Source organism: Vicugna pacos, chromosome 6 (assembly GCF_048564905.1).
Source record: "Vicugna pacos chromosome 6, VicPac4, whole genome shotgun sequence".
NCBI classification, from domain to species: domain Eukaryota; kingdom Metazoa; phylum Chordata; class Mammalia; order Artiodactyla; family Camelidae; genus Vicugna; species Vicugna pacos.
Genome location: NC_132992.1, coordinates 17,138,652 through 17,158,105, shown reverse-complemented (window position 1 = coordinate 17,158,105; position 19,454 = coordinate 17,138,652). Strand labels below are relative to the sequence as shown.

Sequence of the window (19,454 nt, the reverse complement as noted above, 5' to 3'; positions counted from 1 at the left end):
ACACACACACACTTACTCAAACATACACACAACATTGCATTACAGTTTTTATATACATTTGATTTCCTGAAAATATTTTCTATGAGATGTTTTTGATTCCCAAAGGAAGGGAGGAACAGAGAAAGGAAAGCACACCCATGAAAGATAAATATATATATAATATATATATAAAATTATATTGATCTATATTTACATATATATAGTAGTGCAGAGCCAGGGTCTCAACATAATGATATGAACCAAATGGATAGAATGGCTTTTTGAATTAGCATATTTTCTCTGATTTTTGTATTTAATGTTTCTCTAGGATTCCAGCCTTGTTCTCTGTTGTCAAATAGGACAACTCAAAGAATTGGCCTCTTTTGTTTGGTTGATTGCTGTTTTGAGTCATCTTAATGATTATTCAATAATTGATGAGACACATCTAATTGATCCAAATTAGCTTCTAGTGTTCCCAAAATAAGTAGTCCAGACACCCAACTATGCTGTTGGTACTTAACAAAGAGGTTTTACAGGAACGGTGTAATTAGATCCTTTACTCCATGAGAACAAATTGGGGTGCTTTAGTCTAGAAAGCTCCTTGTAAATGGCTTTAAATAAAAGTAGAAACAAAGGTGGGCATTGATGCTGCCAGGTACAATAGTTCTTATTAGAAGCTGTTACTTTTACATAGCTCCTATAGTTTTACAAAGTGCTTTCCCAGGCATTGTTTTCTTGATTCTTATTCCAACTGTCAGTATCTTCTAACAAAAAGTAATGTTGTGAATTGGAATTAAAGAGATGCTTTATCGTATGAGTTTGGAAGGATGAAACTTCCTGGCAGAGTGGCGTTGGAAAATTCCAGAAAGAGGCCATAGCATGCGTAAAAACACCAAAACATAAATTATCACGATATGTGGGGGAACCACAGTACTTTGATATTGCAGGAGCATAAAGTGTGGTAGAACAACAGTGAATAAGAGCTGAGAGATGGGATTAGAGGCCGAAAACTTTCTCTGTAAAGAGCCAGAGTACATTTTTTAGCCTTTGCTCTGTTGCACCTACTCAACTCTGCCACTGCAGTTCAACAGCAGCAACAGACAACATGTAAACAAATGAGTAAGGCTGAGTTCCAGTAAAACTTTATTTCTAAAAACAAGCAGCTGCTCATATTTAGCCTAAGGGCCATAGTTTGCCAACCCCTGGGTTAGACAGTTCACACCAAAGGAGACAAATAGTTCAGTTTTAAAAAAACAGTAAAAGGTTGATATTTGTTATAATTTAAAAATTGAAAATTAAAACAACTACAAGATACTCACTTTACTCTCATTAAATTAGCAAAAAAAGAAAATTAAAAATCCAGTATTGGGAAAAATGGGAATAATTCCACTTCAGGTATATTTAACCATTGCTAGGGGCCTTGATTAGTATTAATACAATCTTTCTAGAGATAAAGTTGGTAAAAGATGACAAATAACATCATATTTATCAGTGCTTTTGACAAGGGAGGAAGAATTTGTATGGGAGAAACATTTATTTTAGAGTAAAAAACTAACCTCAAAGCTTGTGATATAGATACAACATATCAATAGAAATACACTCACTTGAAATGTTAAGTATGAGGACTATAGAATATGAGGTGGGGTCTATATAAATCAGTGGGGAAAGTAGAACTTGGAATGGTATCTACGCATAGGTAGCAGCTATATAAAATTAATTCTGTGTAAATAGGGACAAAGAAAGGGCCCATAAATAATGGCTTGGTTTAGATGTTGGGGGTGTGTGATTTGCTGTTTCCTGTTTTTGATCCTATTAATGTTTAGATGTGAACAATGTAAACAGTGTTATGTTTTCCTTTATTGTGCAGTTGATTGGATAAATAATTTTTCAAATATTCCAAAGACTTTGAAGGTAGTTCCTCAGTTGGAGTTTTGCTCATGTACTGTGGAGATGTGAGGGCACGTTCAGAATGTCCCAATGGAGTGACACAGCCTTTCTCTCTTTGGCCAACAACTTCAGAGAGATGGGACAATGTTCATGTAACAGGTAATAACAGATCTTTATTTCTCTCTCTGCTCCCGTCCCAGCCTAGCCTTTAACTCCTCCATCTTTATAGCCATTAAGCTCAGATTTACCTCCTCCGTTTATTTGGTAGATTTGCCTGTTTCCATTTCTCATAGTTTCACAAAGAAAAGAAAATCTTGATCAGATTTAACAATGCTCTCACTTTAGAAATCCCTCCCTTTAGATTTGTAGCAGGGAGCCCAAGTTTTAACGAAGCAGCACCTGTTTATACAGCCAGGCCCAGCACTAAGCACCTGATGTACGTATCTCAGTCCTAACAATGTCATTTCATGGTAGGATTTTTACCTCCATTTTACAAATGAGGAAACTAAAGTTCAAAGAATTTAAATAACTGTCTCCAAATAATGCAGCAGACAGTAGGAGAGATAGAATGCAAATCCAGGTCTTACCTCAAACCTCACACTCACCTAGGGAGGGACCATATTGCTGTAATAGGGAAGAACAAGTCTGACTCCGTATTAGATCTGTTCCTTTAGCTCTAACCCTGTGCTCTGTTTCCTATGCTTAGTCTTACTGGTTCTGCACCTTTTGTAAAAGAAAGTTGCCTCTAGCCTGAAATACCCAGAAAAGCCCAGTCTCAAGGCTGTGATCTTTAAAGGTGTAACACTTTTCCATTCATATAGAGATAAAAAGTTGCAGAATAGAGAATAACATTTGTCTTGTTGGAGGTTTACAGGAACATCGTGACCTGACCTAGGCGGACAGCTTCAAGAACAAAGAATTCCAACACTAGGAAATTTGCAACAACTAACTACACTCCCTCCCCTTTTAGTGAAAAAGGTGCCTGAATTCTGATTTGGGTAAGATGGTTCTCCAGGACGTCAGTCTGCCATCTTCTCTATCTGCTGGCTTCCTAAATGAAGTTGTTCGTCCTTGCCCCAACACCTCATCTCCCAATTTATTGGCCTGTTGTGTGGTGAGCAGAACGAGTTTGGACTTGGTAACACTGCTAGGTGCATGGAAAGGAGGGAGTTCCAGGCTCTGGGGACTAGGAGGAGAAATATATTGGTCCTTCCCTTGCTTACTCCCCAACATAGAAAGGGGCTCCTTTTTGGCCAATCGTTACTCAGTGTGGCTGGGGTAACCTGCCAAGGGGATAAGACAAAGGGGTAGGGGTCAGCTCCAGCAAAAACTCACACAGATGTTCCAGCCCTTTGTTGTCCCAGCCCTTTGCTTTCTTTACATTGGCTGTTACCTCCTTAGGGAAGAAAAGAGCATTCAGCCATATGTCCTCGGGGGCAAGCACACGTGTGTGTACCGCAGACTCACTCAGAACTTTAAAATCAGCTGCCTCTCAGATTCTGAAAATCTCTTAATATACAACTCTACTCAAAAGAAAAGAGGGGAGACTTGCACTTACGAACTTGCTTTGAAAAGGAGTTATATTGTACACACACATTCACAGCAGCATTATTCACAACAGCTAAAGTGTGGAAGCAACCCAACTGTCCATCAATGGATGAATGGATAAGCAAAATACACACACACACACACACACACACACACACACACACACACACACACACACACAATGTAATATTATGCAGCCTTAAAAAGGAAGGAAATTCTCAATGTGCTACAACATGATGAATCTTGAGGATATTAAAGTAAAATAAGCCAATCATCAAAAGATAAATACTGCATGTCTCCACTATATAAAGTTCTTAGAGTATTCAAGATCATATAAAGTAGAATGGTGACTGCCAGAGACTAGGGGAAAATGGGGAGTTACTGTTTAACAGAAATAGTTTTAGTTTTACAAGATGAAAAGAATTACAGGGATGAATGGTGATGATAGTTGCCAACAGTGTGAATGTATTTAATGCCACTGAGCCATACACTTTAAAATGGTAATTAAGATGGTGATGTTTATGTTACATGTATTTTACCATAATAAAAAAAGAAATATGAAAAATAGTCATCATTTTTTTTTGACTCGAGACTAAGGAGAGTCACAGTTTTCTCTCCAATGAAAGGCTTGTTTGTACAAATGTTTCTATTCAATTTTAGAGGGTCCACCCCACAACCCCACCCCTCAGCACCGCCCACGGAAAACCATCTGTGGGCCTCTTGGGAATCCTCAGATCCCAGGTTAAGAACCACTGCTTTCAAATAATCACTCAAACTCTGCTTTCTTTGCTGGAATCATTGTTAACAAATCTGAAACCCCAGTCAGGGAAGACACATACTTGCCTTTCTTCACAAAGATCTTTTCTTCCCCTCAGACTGGGACCAAGAGATTAACTGTAACATTTTCGAGAACAAATAGCACTTTCAATGCTTTTCTAGAATTCCAGCCACACCTTCCGACCTAAAGCGCTGACTTTACAAATGCCGAGGAAAAAGCAAACACAGAGATCTCCGAGCAGGGATTCCTCAAAGGACAGGGGTGCCCCCACCACCCGCATTTCTGTATAACCCTTTTCGAGCTGAGGACCATGGGACATTCTCCAGCGAGCAAACATTCAGCAAACGTCCTCTCTTAGGGGAGCAGGACTTTTCAGAGTTTAAATGGCTAAAGATTTCCACCCCGGGAGCCTGTACTAGAAAGAAAGAGAGAAAGACCCGCAGCACCAACAGTGGTCACTTTGTTTATTGTTTTGCCACATGAGAGGGAAGGGGAGAAGCGGGCTGATGTAAGAGAATGAGAATGCAGTTGAAGATTTGCTTTTAAGCATATAAAACCCTGCCTACGCCATCAGACCAAAAAAAGATATTCTGTCTCTCTTAGCAGAGTCCAAACTAATCACCCAAACAAAGCCACCTTTCTTCATCCACCCCTGGCCGCTACAGAACTTAAGTTATAATTTTCCTGTGTCTTTAACCCTTAAACAGTTAAGCTCTTCTGGAAGTAACGTTGCCCAATCCTTGTTGGGTTTTTGTTTTTGTTGTTAATTTGGAAGGCAATATCCTAATACAAGACAAAGTGGAGCATTTAAGGAAGGGCGAGGGGCCTGCAAAACAGTTTCTAGTGAATGTCAAAATTCAATTCTTTGGTAAATAGGAAAGCCAGAAAACGTGTAACATGAAACCAGGCAAATGTCCCAGCAAAGCAGTGAAAGGCGTCTCTCCGCATCTCCTCACACACACACATACACACACATACTCACACACACACACACACAGACTCATAGAAGGAGTGGTTCTGTTTTGTCCAGGCAACCAAGAATGAGAATGAATTTTAATCCCAGCAAGAGCCTTTCCAAAATAAATCTCAGAAATACTAGGCAAAACAAAGCCACCAGGGGCGTTCCCTTACTTTTTATCTCCAACATGAATCCTTAAAGAAATCAGTCAACAATTGTCACAGAGAACCAGTTGTCACCTGAATGTCTCAGATGCCTTCCTATTGATGAATGAGGGGGGGAATTGTGAGGCATTTGGACTCCGGCAGTGTGGTATTATGTTGTTCCAATTGTTCTAGGGAAACGAGTACCGGCTTTTTTGAAATCTTTGCCTTCAGAACATCAAGGCTCGGTGATCTATGTGTTCAATTTTGTTCAGCTTGGTGAAATTAAAGACATCCGAGAATGTGTGCAAGCCTCAGACAGGACGCTTTAGAACATGAGCCTTCCTCCACGGCGATAAGCATACAATGACTGCAGTCAATGCCCTGAGACCAGCGGAAAATGGAAAGCTTCAAACTGCCTTTGTGCTGTAATCGAGGGGGCATCGCCCATGCACTTGGGGAGGGTGGACGCAGCCCATAAAATACATCCTTTCATTTTAGAAATAGGCATTTCGGGTCCAGGGTGGTAAAATCAAACCTTTCAATGCTGCCCACAGCATCTACTCTCACATGGACTTATCACACCACTCCGCTCAACCTGGGTCCTATTTAAAATCTGATTATAAAGTACGTGTGCAATTCTACCCAGCTCAGGCAACCGCAGAACACAGGTTGTTCTCTCCACTCTGGGATTCTGCCCTTTGGCAAATGTTGACCCACCAACTGCACTTTAATGAAGTGAAAGGCCATCCTGTCCCTGGGACGGCCCCTCTCCTGCAAGCCTCCCCCAGTAAAGAAATGAAAGGCTGATTCTCTCCTGTCCCCACAATGACTTCCCATAACAGAATCGCATATTTCAAAATGCAGACACCTGCAGCCCCCCAAACTGATGGCTTATCCACCTTCAAATCTGAAATGACAATGGAGAAATGGGGTTGATTTCACACAAAACACACTGGAATTTGTAAATCCAAAAGACGGTTCTCCTTGACCTTGGAATCAACTAAAACAGCCCTGCTTTGGACAAAATATTCTAAAATATTATGAAGGCATGTCTTTTGGTGTCAAAGAGTATACTGATCACACAGTGTGGTCACTTAAGACTTACACTTACCAAGGGGAAAGGGCAGGGGAGAGGGATAAATTAGGAGTTTGGGATTAAGAGATACACACTATAATATATAAAATAGGTAAGCAACAAGGATTTACTGTATAGCACCAGGAACTATAGACAATACCTTATAATAACCTGTAATGGAAAAGAATCTGAAAAAGAATGTATGTGTGTAACCGAATCACTTTGCTGAACACCTGAAACGATCACAACGTTGTAAATCAACTGTACTTCAGTAGAACAGAGAGAAGAAAAAAAAGAATCAAAATTCATTTTCTAAAAAACAAAACAGATTCAACATAATCACCCACTTTATTCACATTTCACTTCAAATGATGTCCATCTACTTCCAAAAGTTAGGCCTATCTTCAAAAAAAGGAAGATTTGGTACCACTTAAGATACTTAAAACAGTTTGCCATAGAGGAATCTATAATACTGAGCAAGACAGCAATTGGTGGGATGAGTGTGTGACTTCTACCACTGTTTTTAAAAAAGTAACTCTGGAGTTTTTATGGGCCATTTGGTATATATACTATAGATTTTATCTAGTAAGTTCCTTTTTTTAAAAAAAAAATGTGTGTGTACCTCTGGAAGGAATAAGTAACTGGCCTAGCCAGTTGAGCCCACTGGTAGGACAACTTCGGCCGGCACATCTGCTAAGAATTCACTGGCATAACCATTTAGGTAAGTGGTGATCAGACTTAGAAGTTCTTAAGAATCAACTGGGATGCTGGGTAAAATGCAGATTCCTGGGACCGTTCCTAGAGATTCTGATTCTATAGGTCTGCAGTTTAACAGACTCCTTGGTGATTCTGAAGCAGATCGGTTCAAAAACCCCCCAGCAGATTAAAACTTCTAGTGGACCTCACTGCACAGGACACCTGGTTCTGGGCTCTGCAGCTTCAACCAGATGGCTGTGTTGGCGGATGCGAAGGAATTAGGGCGCCTGCTCCTAGCGGCTGCGGTGGGGAAGGCCATACCACCTGCACATTGGATGATGTTCCATTTGAAGGGAAATCTGCATTCAACTTAGTCACGCAATATGCTGGGACAAGTATTTGGTATAATCCTCTCCCCTCCCCTGTGGGCCCTTTAACCCTGCTATCTCCGGAAGGGCTTTCACCAGAGGGCATCTGGAGGTCCTCACACCTTTGCTCACGTGACCCCCAGAACACATGGGTGGTGATGAGTGACCTGCATTCTCTCTCCCATCCGGCAGCCTGGGTGCTGAGAGGCCTAGTCCATCTGTCCCTCAAAATGCATCCACGCTCTAGGCAGGGGTTCTCAACCTTGGCTGCACATTGGGGAAACACAGGGGAGCATTAACAAATGCTGAAGACTGAGTCTCATCTCCAGACGTTCTGATTTAATGGGTGAGGCTAGGGCTTGAGGACTGGGAGTTTTAAAAGCTCCCTCAAGTGTTTCCAACAGAGCTAAGACAGGTTGAGAATCCCTCCACAGCAGCAGTCAGCACACCTTTTTTTATAAAGGGCCGGGGAGTAAAAATTCTATGCTTTGAGTCATATTGACTGAAGCTGAACTCAACTCTGCAGTGGTAGCTCGAAAAGCAGCCACAGACAATACGTAAACAAGTGGGTGTGGCTGTGTGACAATATCACCTATGGGAAAAATTGAATTCTATATAATTCCCACATGTCACAAAACATTCTTCTTTTGATTTTTTTCCCCAAACATTTAAAAAAGTCAAAAATCATTCTCGGTTCCAAAGGTGGCAAAAATCAAAATTAGGTAGCAGGTAGATTTGGCTCTGGCTTGTTGACCCTTCTGGAGTAAACCAGGAATGAATGTAAAAGGCCCTGGGCTCACAGTCAGCTGTCATCTTGTGCGTGGCAGAAAACCTATTAGCGCACACCCTTTACAGACAAAGATTGTTTATATGTATTTTGGACTTGGTCTTGCTGAGTATCTTGGTGCAGGAAAACTTGGTACTTGTTCAGGATACGAGTTTTATAAGAGATGAGTCTTCTACATAAATATAAGGCTTATGAAACTTCTTTTACATATTGTCAATTATCATTGTCCATTCCTTGTCTCTCCTACCAGCATTCAGTGAAAGGGGAGAGAAACTGGAAAAAAAACTTTTTAAACATCAATTAAGCTTCATTAAGTGATACGATATGCATGATACAGTACAGAGTGGTCGGGGGAAATACAGAAAAAAAAATTGTAACATTACAGTAAATGTGAAAAGAGAGAGAAACTGGACGGCTTTAATGTATCTATAACTCTTCTAATAGAGTGAAGAAGGGCTGATTGAGTAGGCTCTGCAATCAGACAGCCGGCATTCCAAATCTAGCAGTCTCCTATAAGCCCTGTGAGGCTGAGCAAGTTTTGAAAGCTTTCTGTCTCCGTTTCTTACAGTTATAAAGTGGGAATAATAATAGTGCTGTGAACAATGCCTGAGTAAATGATAGCCATTATTATTGCTTTTCCCTTAAATGTCTGTCTGCTTTGCAAACTGGGTTTAGCCCACTTTTTACAATGCCTAGTACCCAGCAGAGTACTCTGTGGTTATAACTGGATTGCTATGGACGATATGTTGCAGAAGAGGTCCAATTACCTCTAAATGCAACTAGCAATGGATAATCCAAGTTTTTATAAAGGCAGAACACCTAACTGATTTTCTTTAGATATCCCATGGCACCTAGTAGACTGCCTTAGACACACAGAGGTTCAATATGTAAATGCTGAGACAGCGCTATGGCATTGAAGCAAAGTATGATCCCCGTCCCCCTGTATAATCCAGATCCCCCTTTAGAACAGAGGTACGCATTGCCCCCATTTCTGGAGTGTTCATTGCTAATGGCTCACAGCTGAGTTTCTTCCCCAGAACTTGTTCTCTCCTTAAGGTAGTGACCTTGCCCACAGATATGTTTCTCCCCATAGACAGCAGGCACCAATGACAGGTCAATACAGGGTTCGAGGGCCTGGTCTCTCTCTTTGCCATGTTGAGACAGCATGACTATTCAAGCCTCTCCACCTGCCACGTCCAGTCCTGCGTCCCTCACTCCCTCATGAGTTGATCTTGAGAACCCTCTCGGTAAACCTTCTGTATTTAACTCTCCATCTCAGAGTCTGTTGCTAGATCCAGCCTAAGTCCTGCTAATGAGCTGCTGCCAGAATTATGCTACTTTGGCATAAACACTTAACTAGAGAATGTCTTTCCTTTTAAGAATCTGTGCTGTCACAGCTGACAGTTAAAAAAAAATCAATTTCAGAGAAAATCTTCTTAAGTGGCTCTTAGATGATCTGGATCAAAAAGAGCCACCCTCTTATTGTTCAAACATACGTAAAAAGGCACGTTTTCCTAAGTAGGCGCAGCTCCCACAAGCTACAACGCGTGTTTAAGTAAAGGGGTCAGGCCTGGCATTTATCCCATTGGGCATTTTGCAGGTTTCTGAAGGAGAATACCGATAGGAATTGGAACAAATCTGCCTGGCAGGTGGAGAGACGCGCCAACTGCCCTGCATTTCCTTTGGCCACAAAGCTCTCTTTTAATCAGAGAAAAGCCTTTCAGGCGGAGATTAGTTTTTAATGAATTTTGAGTGCTTCCCATCTAGTTCACTCTTCCTAAAAGGAGCCGTATCATCGATTTTTCCAGAGACCTATATGTATAATACATACACATATCAGAATTAAAACTCGCTGCTCTGGCATTCCCCAGGCTTTGCCCTTTTCCTAAAAGCAAAAGCAAACAATAATAAAAACCTCCAGATGATTATTGAGATTTTCTGGGGGAACTACCTTTTCAAAAACAAGGGATTTCCATATGATTCGTGGTCCAATCCGGGACCTCATTTTGAAACCCCTGGATAGGGTTTCCTTATATCTGTGGTTCTCAAAGTGTGGTCCCCAGACCAGTGGCATGAACAACACCTGGGAACTCGTTAGACATGCAAATTCTTAATTTCAAAACTCTGGGAGTGGTGCCCAAGTTACAGTATTTTCACAAGCCCTCCAGGTGATTGATTCTCTTGTGTGCTAAAGTTTGAGAACCACTACCTGATACAATTTTTTTCCTTAGAAGAGATCAGAAAAGGATACTAAAAGTATCCTCACCACATATTTATGAGCATCTTAATGAAGGCCCTTTCAGAAGGAACTCACAAACGAGGGATCTGGTATATCAAACCCAGAACAAATTGCAGCCTGAGGTTTGGATGTTTCCTTATTCTATCACTTCTGGCTGTCAGCATCTCCCTGAGTTTTGTTCCTTAAGATTCTCTCATTTTGACTGAGGCACAGTACACAAGAGTCAGGCAGACCTGATTTCTGCTTTCATCACTCATTAACTTGCTGGATGAGTTCCGTCATTTCTCTAAGTCTCAGTATCCTCACGGGCATAATAGGATTAATAGTAAACACCTTTAATAAATGTTAATTTTTATGCTGATGACAATGCTGATAACAGTAGCTATTAATTAATAATAAATTGCTCTATAGATCACTTGCTAATAGTTGAAAACCATGTTTGAATCCCTGAGAGAGGCTGAAGTTCAGCCAGTTCCATGTGGATCAAGAAATCCTTCTCTTCATCTGAGTCAACCCCTAGGACCCCAAGGCTTTCTGAACCAAACTGAGCATCTTCAGTTAATTTATTTTTATTCCTTAGTTCAACGCTGTATATGAATGGAGTCCATGTGCCACACACTCTACTATGGAGCCAGGGACCTGATGCAACTGTCTAAGAGCTCCTCATTCTGGAATTCGGCCTAGTTCAGAATGCCAGGTTCCATGTTTGCAGACTGTCTAGGTCTTTTTTGCTTTTCTCTACCATCAGTGACCATGGAGCCTTCAAGACCTCCAAAGTCATCTCAAGATCTAAGATCTACGCCTGAGAAGCCCTGAAACCTCTCTATTCATCACTAAATACTTATTGATCCAACTACGTCCAAAGCACTGTGGCTGTGCAATCCCCCAGGCCCATGGACTGGTTCTAGGGAGAACCTTAAGGCCCAAAGATGACGGGTAATTGAGCCCTTGTGACTGACTGCCCCACAGAACTAGGACCACAGGCACCCAATCCCTTCCAGGCCAGACACACTCTGGGGCGCACCCTGGGCCTTCTCGGGAGGCTCCTATGAATTGCAGCATTAATTTTCCAGGAGCAATGGTTCAAAAGGCCTATTCTACTCACATTGTTAAATGATTCAGACCAGGAGCTGACCACTGTGTCTATCAAAATCAAAATCAGAAATCCAGTCTCTTGGTCCTAGAGAAATCTGCACAGAGTATAGTTGAAAATGCTTGGGGTGTTACAAACATTCAGTACTGACGTCTAAAGGAACCCCAAAAGGGACATACTAGAATGCATTCTCATCTGGCTCTGCATGGTAAAGGAGGCCTGGGGGGAAAAGAATCACTGGAGAAAGTTATTTCATTCAGCAACTGAAGCTGAAAATACTGGGGTTGACCCAAAATTTATAGGCTTTAATATTCATACATTTTAAACTCTAAATTAATTCTTTCTCCTCAACCATTAGACCATCCACTACCATCCATATTTAGACTCGGACAGATAGCTAACTATTCTTACTTATGTCAGTGAATGTGTGCATATTGCCTGTTAGAGAGTATTCATGTGATAGTATGTGCACATCAGTAAGTTTCTATAGAATTAGCAGGCTCTGATTTCAGCTGCAACGTATTTTTCAAAACCATTTCGTAAACTGGGTTATATTTTCCTTGGAAAAACTGCTAAACTTGGGAGTTTCATTCCTGACCAAGGATTCCTTGGCAAATCAAATATAGATACTGTACATAGTCTGTTGTAGAACAAAACTAGTAACCATTTTATAAACTTCAATGAATACCTAAAGCACTGATACAATGCCCTAAGTCCTATAAAAAAGGCATAAACATATATAATACTTATACATGTAGTCTCCTAGTTTCTTGAAATAGCCAAACACCACATACACATACAGCTTCATTGAATTATGTTCCAAAATTAATGCACTAACTATAATAACATTAAACATTTGATTAACAATTTGGCAAACCTTAGATTTTAGAGGAGCATTTGGGAGGTGATTTAAATATTTCCAATCTTTTTTTTTCTAGGTGTTCAAAGAAACCGATCTACTGTCTTCTTTTCCCTTTGAGGTAGAAATCTATTTTTTACTGCACTTAAACTACCTCCGTTGTGCAAGCTGCTTTTTCTTCCTCCCTGCTGTATTTCAGATCTCCAAAATTTAATCATCGTCTAAATGGGAAGTTTGTACCCTTTGACATCTTACCATTTCTCCCACACCCTAGCTCTTGGCAAGCACCATTCCACTCTCTAATTCTATACATTCAGATTTTTAGATTCCACAGCTAAGTGCTATCATATGGTATTTGAATATACTCAGCCCTTTATCCCCTCTCTGATGCCTTTACTTTGTGTGCCAGGTGGGCTGCAGTCCCACTCCTAACCCCATGGTCTCCTCACAAGTCAACACAGAACCCACACACCAGATGCTGGACAGCTTTATACACAGATACACACACTTATCCATGTACAGCTGCAACCAATCTCATTCCTCCATTCCTCAGGAAATTTAGATAAATGCAAACCTGTTTTTAAACAAACAGATATCTTCATTTAGCCACCTAGCATGCAGATATTTGACCTCCACAGAATACTTTGCTTCCTAATGTTCACATTTCTTACAAACCTCATACACAGGCCTTTGCAAATGTTCAGCTGCATATTGGATCTGCTTTACATCCAACAGTTGCTAACACACACACACACACACACACACACATGCACAGAAGTATGCGTTTTTCTCTGAAGAACTGCCTTTAATGTCTTGTTGAAGCCAAAGAATCAAAATTTCAAGATAGTGAATTAAATCTGCAGAATCAGGGCTCAGGAGCAATAACATTACAAACAGGAAATTAGTCGAATTACAATATCCTCTGAATTATGATCTCTGCTTCCTTGTTGCTTTACCTACTACCAGTCACCCAAACAGCCTGCTTACTGTCTACAGCAGCAGGTCCAAAGAACACACTCGAGGTTTTCTTCCCCCATGGAATGGAGTGGGGCAAATAAATAAACCCCTTACGATCAGCTAGAGAAAAGGAATCTGAAGCCAGGATCCCAAAAGGGAGCACTCATCACCCGTTCTCTAACAGTTCCCCATTTTCCTTCACAGACTTGCTGCACCCAGCCCCCCCACAACTCTACCCGCACCCCTGGCACCCCCAGGGATGGCCATCACAGGAATGAGGCTAACCCACTTCGAACCACTGCATCCCAGCTGCCTTGGAGCCTGGCATGGACAGATCCCGTGCTGGGTGCTTCACGATTAGCCCAGGTGATTCTGTTCCCAAGTATGACTTACAAATGGAAGGCAGCAAGTACAGGAAGAGGACAGAGTAGCGAGACAATGATCTGGAGGTCACTCCCGCCAGCAGTGTGCCCTGCCCCTTGGGGTCAATCATGTCCTGTCGTGGCGAATTAACTGTCCCCTCCGCTATTCCTATGAAGTTCTGTTCTTCTGGGTTGAAAGCCAAGCCCTGTCCCACCAGCTCCACTTTACCCTCATGGATAATTTATTCCTCTTCTGGTAACTGAGGGAGGTTCCCACCTAGACACAGAAAAGGAGGCATCTTTAGTGGGAGAGGGAAGATTTTTTTTTCTTTGTATGATGTGGATGCTTATGCAAGTGATGGGGTGGGCTTTAGATTTTAGTGACATGATTTCTTGTGTGTGTATATTTCAGATCAAATGGGGTTTTTTTTTGTTTTCTTTGTCTTTGTTTTAAAAAATCATGATGAATGGTAACTAGACTTACCATGGTGATCATTTTGAAATGTGTAGAAATACGGAATCATTATGTTGCATACCAGGAATTAACACAGAATTGCAAGTCAATTGTACTTCAAAAATAAACAAACTCGTATAAAAGATCAGATTTGTGGTTACCAGAAGCAGTGGGTGTATGGAGGGGGAAGTGGATGAAGGCAGTCAAAAGGTACAACTTCCAGTTATAAGGTAAATAAGTACTAGGGATATAATGTACAACATGACAAATATAATTAACACTGTTTATACTGTATAGCACAGGGAAATATATACAAGATCTTGTGGTAGCTCACAGTGGAAAAAATGTGACAATGAATATATATATGTTCATGAATAACTGAAAAATTGTGCCCTACACTGGAATTTGACACAACACTGCAAAATGACTATAACTCAAAAAAAATTGTTAAAAAAATTAACACTGTTGTACATAATATGTGGAAGTTGTTAAGATAGTAGATCCTAAGAGCTTTTATCACAAGGAAAAAATTTTTTTCTATTTCTTTAATTTTGTATCTGTATGAAATGATGGATGGCTATTAAACTTACTGTGGTAATCAATTTATGATGTAGATAAGTCAAATCACTATGCTGTACACTTTAAACTTACACAGTGCTGCATGTCAATTATATCTCAATAAAACTAGAAGAAAAAATAAAAATAAACAAATTATGAAAGAATAACCTTAAAAACTTAAAGAAAGAACAGCATAAAATAAACTTAAAACAAAAGGTGGAAAGATATACTGAAGATAAAGGACAAATAAATGAATTAGAAAACCAAAAACCAAGTAGATTTGAACAATAAAACTAAACCTTGTTCTTTAAAAAAAAAGCAATAAAAGAAACAAACTTCTGGCAAATCTGATTTAAAAAGACCACACAAACAAATTAGAAATGAAGAAGAGAGCAGAATCACATATATAGAGGCTACTTGAAAATGAGATGAGAACACTGTGGCCAACATCATGTGATACATTTGAAAACTCTAGACAAAATGCCCAACTTTGGGGGTAAAATCTTCCAAATTATTTTACCAAGGGATAGAAAATTTGAAAAGACTAATAAAAAAGAAGATTTGACAATGGAGGTTAAAAAAAAACAAACAGCTAACAGGCCCAGAGAGTTGTTGGGGCTAGAACAAAGACTCTTCAAGTAGCAGATAATTCCAACATTGTTTTAAATTGCTGCAGAGCACAGAAAGGATGGAAAGGTTCTGAAGTCACCCTCAGGAGGCTAACCTATTCCTGAAACCGAAACTACATGAGTGGAGTTCAAAAAAGGAAGCTTACTTACAATAAGGATGCAAAAATTTGAAATAAAATATCAACAAGTTGTACGTAACTTCTAGCTATGATGATGCGACAATTAAGAAGGGTTTACAGCAGGAATTCAATGATCGTTCCATATTATGAAACCTATTAATGGACTTCTCTACAATGATAATGAAAGGGAAAAGTATATAACCATCATGACATATTATAATAGTGGCAAAGAGCAAAATTTCTTGATTCCAGTAGCCCTAGCCTAAAGTTCCATTCTTTGTACCTATTAGCTGTGTGACCTTGGGCAAGTCACTTAATCTAAATGTCTTTTCCTCATTAGCAGAATGAGTTTTTAACGAAGATTAAATGAGATAATCCTAGTAAACGTTTTGAATCCTCCCAAAAAATAAAAAATAAAAATCATGATGAGAACATTTTTATAGGAGAGAGAAGTGGCTATGTCATCCTTAGTACGATTTTCATTTCCCTCTTCTCTTATCTCCTTTTGATACTGTTTGTCAGACATTTGATGACAACCGTCACTGTGAGTCTTTGTTTGCCTAATGATCTTGTTTCTCTTTTTTATCAGGAAAAACCTCCTCCTTTGTCTTTTTGCATGAACACTCGATTACTAAAAATTAAGATCCGGCCCTAAATCAGTCAAGTGGATAAATGCCTGGGTGAGAATTAGAGGAGGAACAAGAGTAAAAGCCACTCCAGGGGCTCCCTGGGGACTCAATCTGGAGTCAAGTGGGATGAGAGCTTTGAAAAGGGTATAATCCAGGGAACTGCCAACAAAGTACATGGCTTCCTTGTCCTTTTCTTTTTCTCTGCTTTGTTTGAGTCTTTTCTGTGTTCTAGGTCCTGTGGATTCAGCCCTCAAACAAGTGGCAGAAAGGCCCCACATAAAGTCAAGAATTTGATGCCATCTTTCTCCTGTTTCAAACACTGATCCAACTGTTGTATCTTAAACATGACTCCTCCTTTATTACCAGGAACTTCATGTTGCTGTCTCCCTATTATCCGGAATAATGTACTAACTAGTATAGAGATGGGAAGACCAACTACCACCACAACTGGGACATCAGCCTGAACACACCTGTTTGTATCTGGAGTGGCAATTAGCTACATGAGTTTCTCAGCATTCACACTTGACTGATTTTCTGTTTGACAGTACGTGTCAGGAGGTCACTGTGGTCACACAAAATAAAGTTCTTTCTTTTAGAATTCTAAGTGGTCCTTTTCTTGGATTAGGTAGGATTATGAGTTAAATGAAACTTTGTGAATACGTGAAATTCACATTTTAAACCATCTGAAACCTGATTCAATAGTTGTATTAATATCATCCAAGACAACTGGTAACAAAGCACCTTGAATAGTGGCTGAACGTGAAAGTGTATGTAAGTTGAGAGAAGAAAGGAGAAGGAGACAAAGAAGAAAAAAACTAAAAGAGAAGAAGAGGAAATATTTGCTAAGTAGGGTGGGAATGAAAGGTTTTAGGGAAAGTGAGCCACCCTCAAGCTTCCACAAACCTGCCCAGAGCACAGTCTGCCATACCTGAACCTCAAACAGACACATCGACAAGGAATACCATTTGGATGCTATGCTAGACACCTCCCCTTGGATCTGCACATCAGTCATAAACTGAATCTTTATGGCAGAGGAAAAAAAATAATCTTTTACCATTTATTAAACAATAGGAAAACACAGGCTTACAAATTCAAAAATATATTTTTTTAAATAGATACTAACAAAAACTAGTTACATGGCTGGGAGGATACCAACTAGTACAGTTCTTCCGTAGAACAATCTAGCAAGAAGCATCTAACACCTTCAGGATATTTCTATTGTTTAACCTAGTGATAAACCTTGAAGACATTATGCTAAATGAAATAATCTACTCACAAAAGGACAAATACCATATAATTCTACCTACATGAGGTACCTAAAGTAGTTATAGTCATAGAGACAGGAAGTAGAATGGTGGTTGCCCCAGGAATGAGAAGTTACTATTTAATGAGTACAAAGTTTCAATTCAAGAGGATGGAAAAAGTTCTGGAGATGGATGGTAGCGATGGCTGCACAACCATGTGAACGTACGTCCTGCTGCTGAACTGTATACTTACAAATGGTTAAAATGGTAAATTTTATGTTATGCATATTTTACCACAATTTAAAAATGCTTGTGAATATTCAGCAACAGGAAAATGGTCAATGTGGGAGAAATAGTATCTAATATTTTTCAGATTTTCTACAAAAATCATTGTCAGCTCATGCATGGAAGGAAAGATCAGAAAGGTATTCCAGAGCACAAAATGTCAGCAGATATCACGTCCAGGTGAGATTATGAATGATTTTCCTTCTCATATTTATTTGTATTTTCCAAATGTCCTAAGTAAATATACAGCGATTTCAGAACTAGAAAATAAAATAAAATGTGAAAGTCCAGCCCATACATCTCTATCCTTTTTCCCTGCTTGATGACAACAGTCATGGCCCTACCTAAAAGTAGATTGTATATTTATTTGTTTCCTTGCCATAGTCTGTTTCCCCAGCTAGAAGTAAATTCCATGAGGCTTCGGCATCCTTAATTCTTGAAGAGTTTCAGACACTTAATGAGCACTCCATACCTATTCAAGTGAAGGAGCATGAGTCAATGAATGAATGAATAAGGGGATAAACAGAAAATCAGTCATCCTCAGGTAAGGACACTGTTATTCCTGTCCTGGGCCCCCAATCCAGACACCTGGGGTAGCGACCCTTTTCCTCCCATCTGTAACCTGCTCAGGATTGGAGGAAGGACTTTCTCCAAATTAAGGATCATCAGAATGAAATAAAACTGGAAATGTGTGCGAAGCAGGGCTAAGAGGATTGGAAGTAATCTAGAAACCCTGTTGCTTAAAGGATAGTTGAAGGTCCTAACAATGTGAAAGAGAAGATGTAAAAGGAGGGGGAAACATAGCCTGGAAGGTGGTCAGGTGGAACCATGCATTTATTCCATAAATACCCCTTGAGCCTCTTCTAGGTGCCAAGGACTGAAATAGATACCAAGAATATAGGGGGAAAAAAAGAATTAGATTTCATCTGTTTGAGTCCTGAGGGAATACCAAGGATGGGTAAGAAATTCGGAAAGCAATTTGAATGCATCATCAACAAGAGTGTCTACAACAACATGTCTTAAAGTTCCCTTCATGGAATCCTAGAGGTAACACAGGGCGTTCATTTATGTTACATGGAAAAAGGATTCTGGAGCCAAATAAATTTAGAAAATCTTGAGATAAAGTTAGCATTTTTTAAACGACAGCACAGGACTTCTCCAGGTCTTTAATCTACTGTTGTCAACTGTGACTCTCCTGAGTGGCAGAATGATTCTTCTTCCCAGACCTTTTGGTCAAGAGGACACTTTTTCTGGGCCTTGAATTCCATAGGATGAGCATTAGGAAAAGTTACCCTTTCTTCATAATGAGAATATTGATAAAGGCATTATCTGGGAGAATATTGATAAAGGAGACTATTTGGTAAAGGTGGCCTGCAACCATGGATGCAGGCAGGCTCTGTGGCTTGGCCCTGAGACACACACTGGCACCACATACAACAGGTGCCCAAGTCTTCATCCTGAATCATTCATGTTAATCCAGTCTTCTCATCTCACAATTTTGCCAGCTACCAGTCTCAGCACTCAATTATTCAAATCTTTTCATCCTTTCTTTGAACTTGGCCTTAGTGAACCTTGCTTTGTGTTTCTGCATCTGACTTGGACTCTGTGTAATAATGATTCTGGTTCTTTCCCTGAGCTGCCTGGGACCACCCTGGGTAAGGCTCCCCCTGGTTCAACTCTTCCATCAGCTCTCTGTACATGGAGGAAGGAGAGCCAAACAAGGAGGAAGCAAGTGCTTGTGTCAGGGAGGCCATAAATGGAGAGAACCTGGACTTTCTGATGTAGAAAGTTCTTCCTTGTTCTT

General features: G+C 40.1%; 1 protein-coding gene across 2 annotated transcripts in view; it reads right to left on the bottom strand.

Moving 5' to 3' along the window:
- The window catches only part of SHC4 (SHC adaptor protein 4), a 109,824-nt gene that overhangs the window by 51,175 nt on the left and 39,195 nt on the right, over nt 1-19,454 (bottom strand). The gene's annotated exons all lie outside the window — the stretch shown is intronic.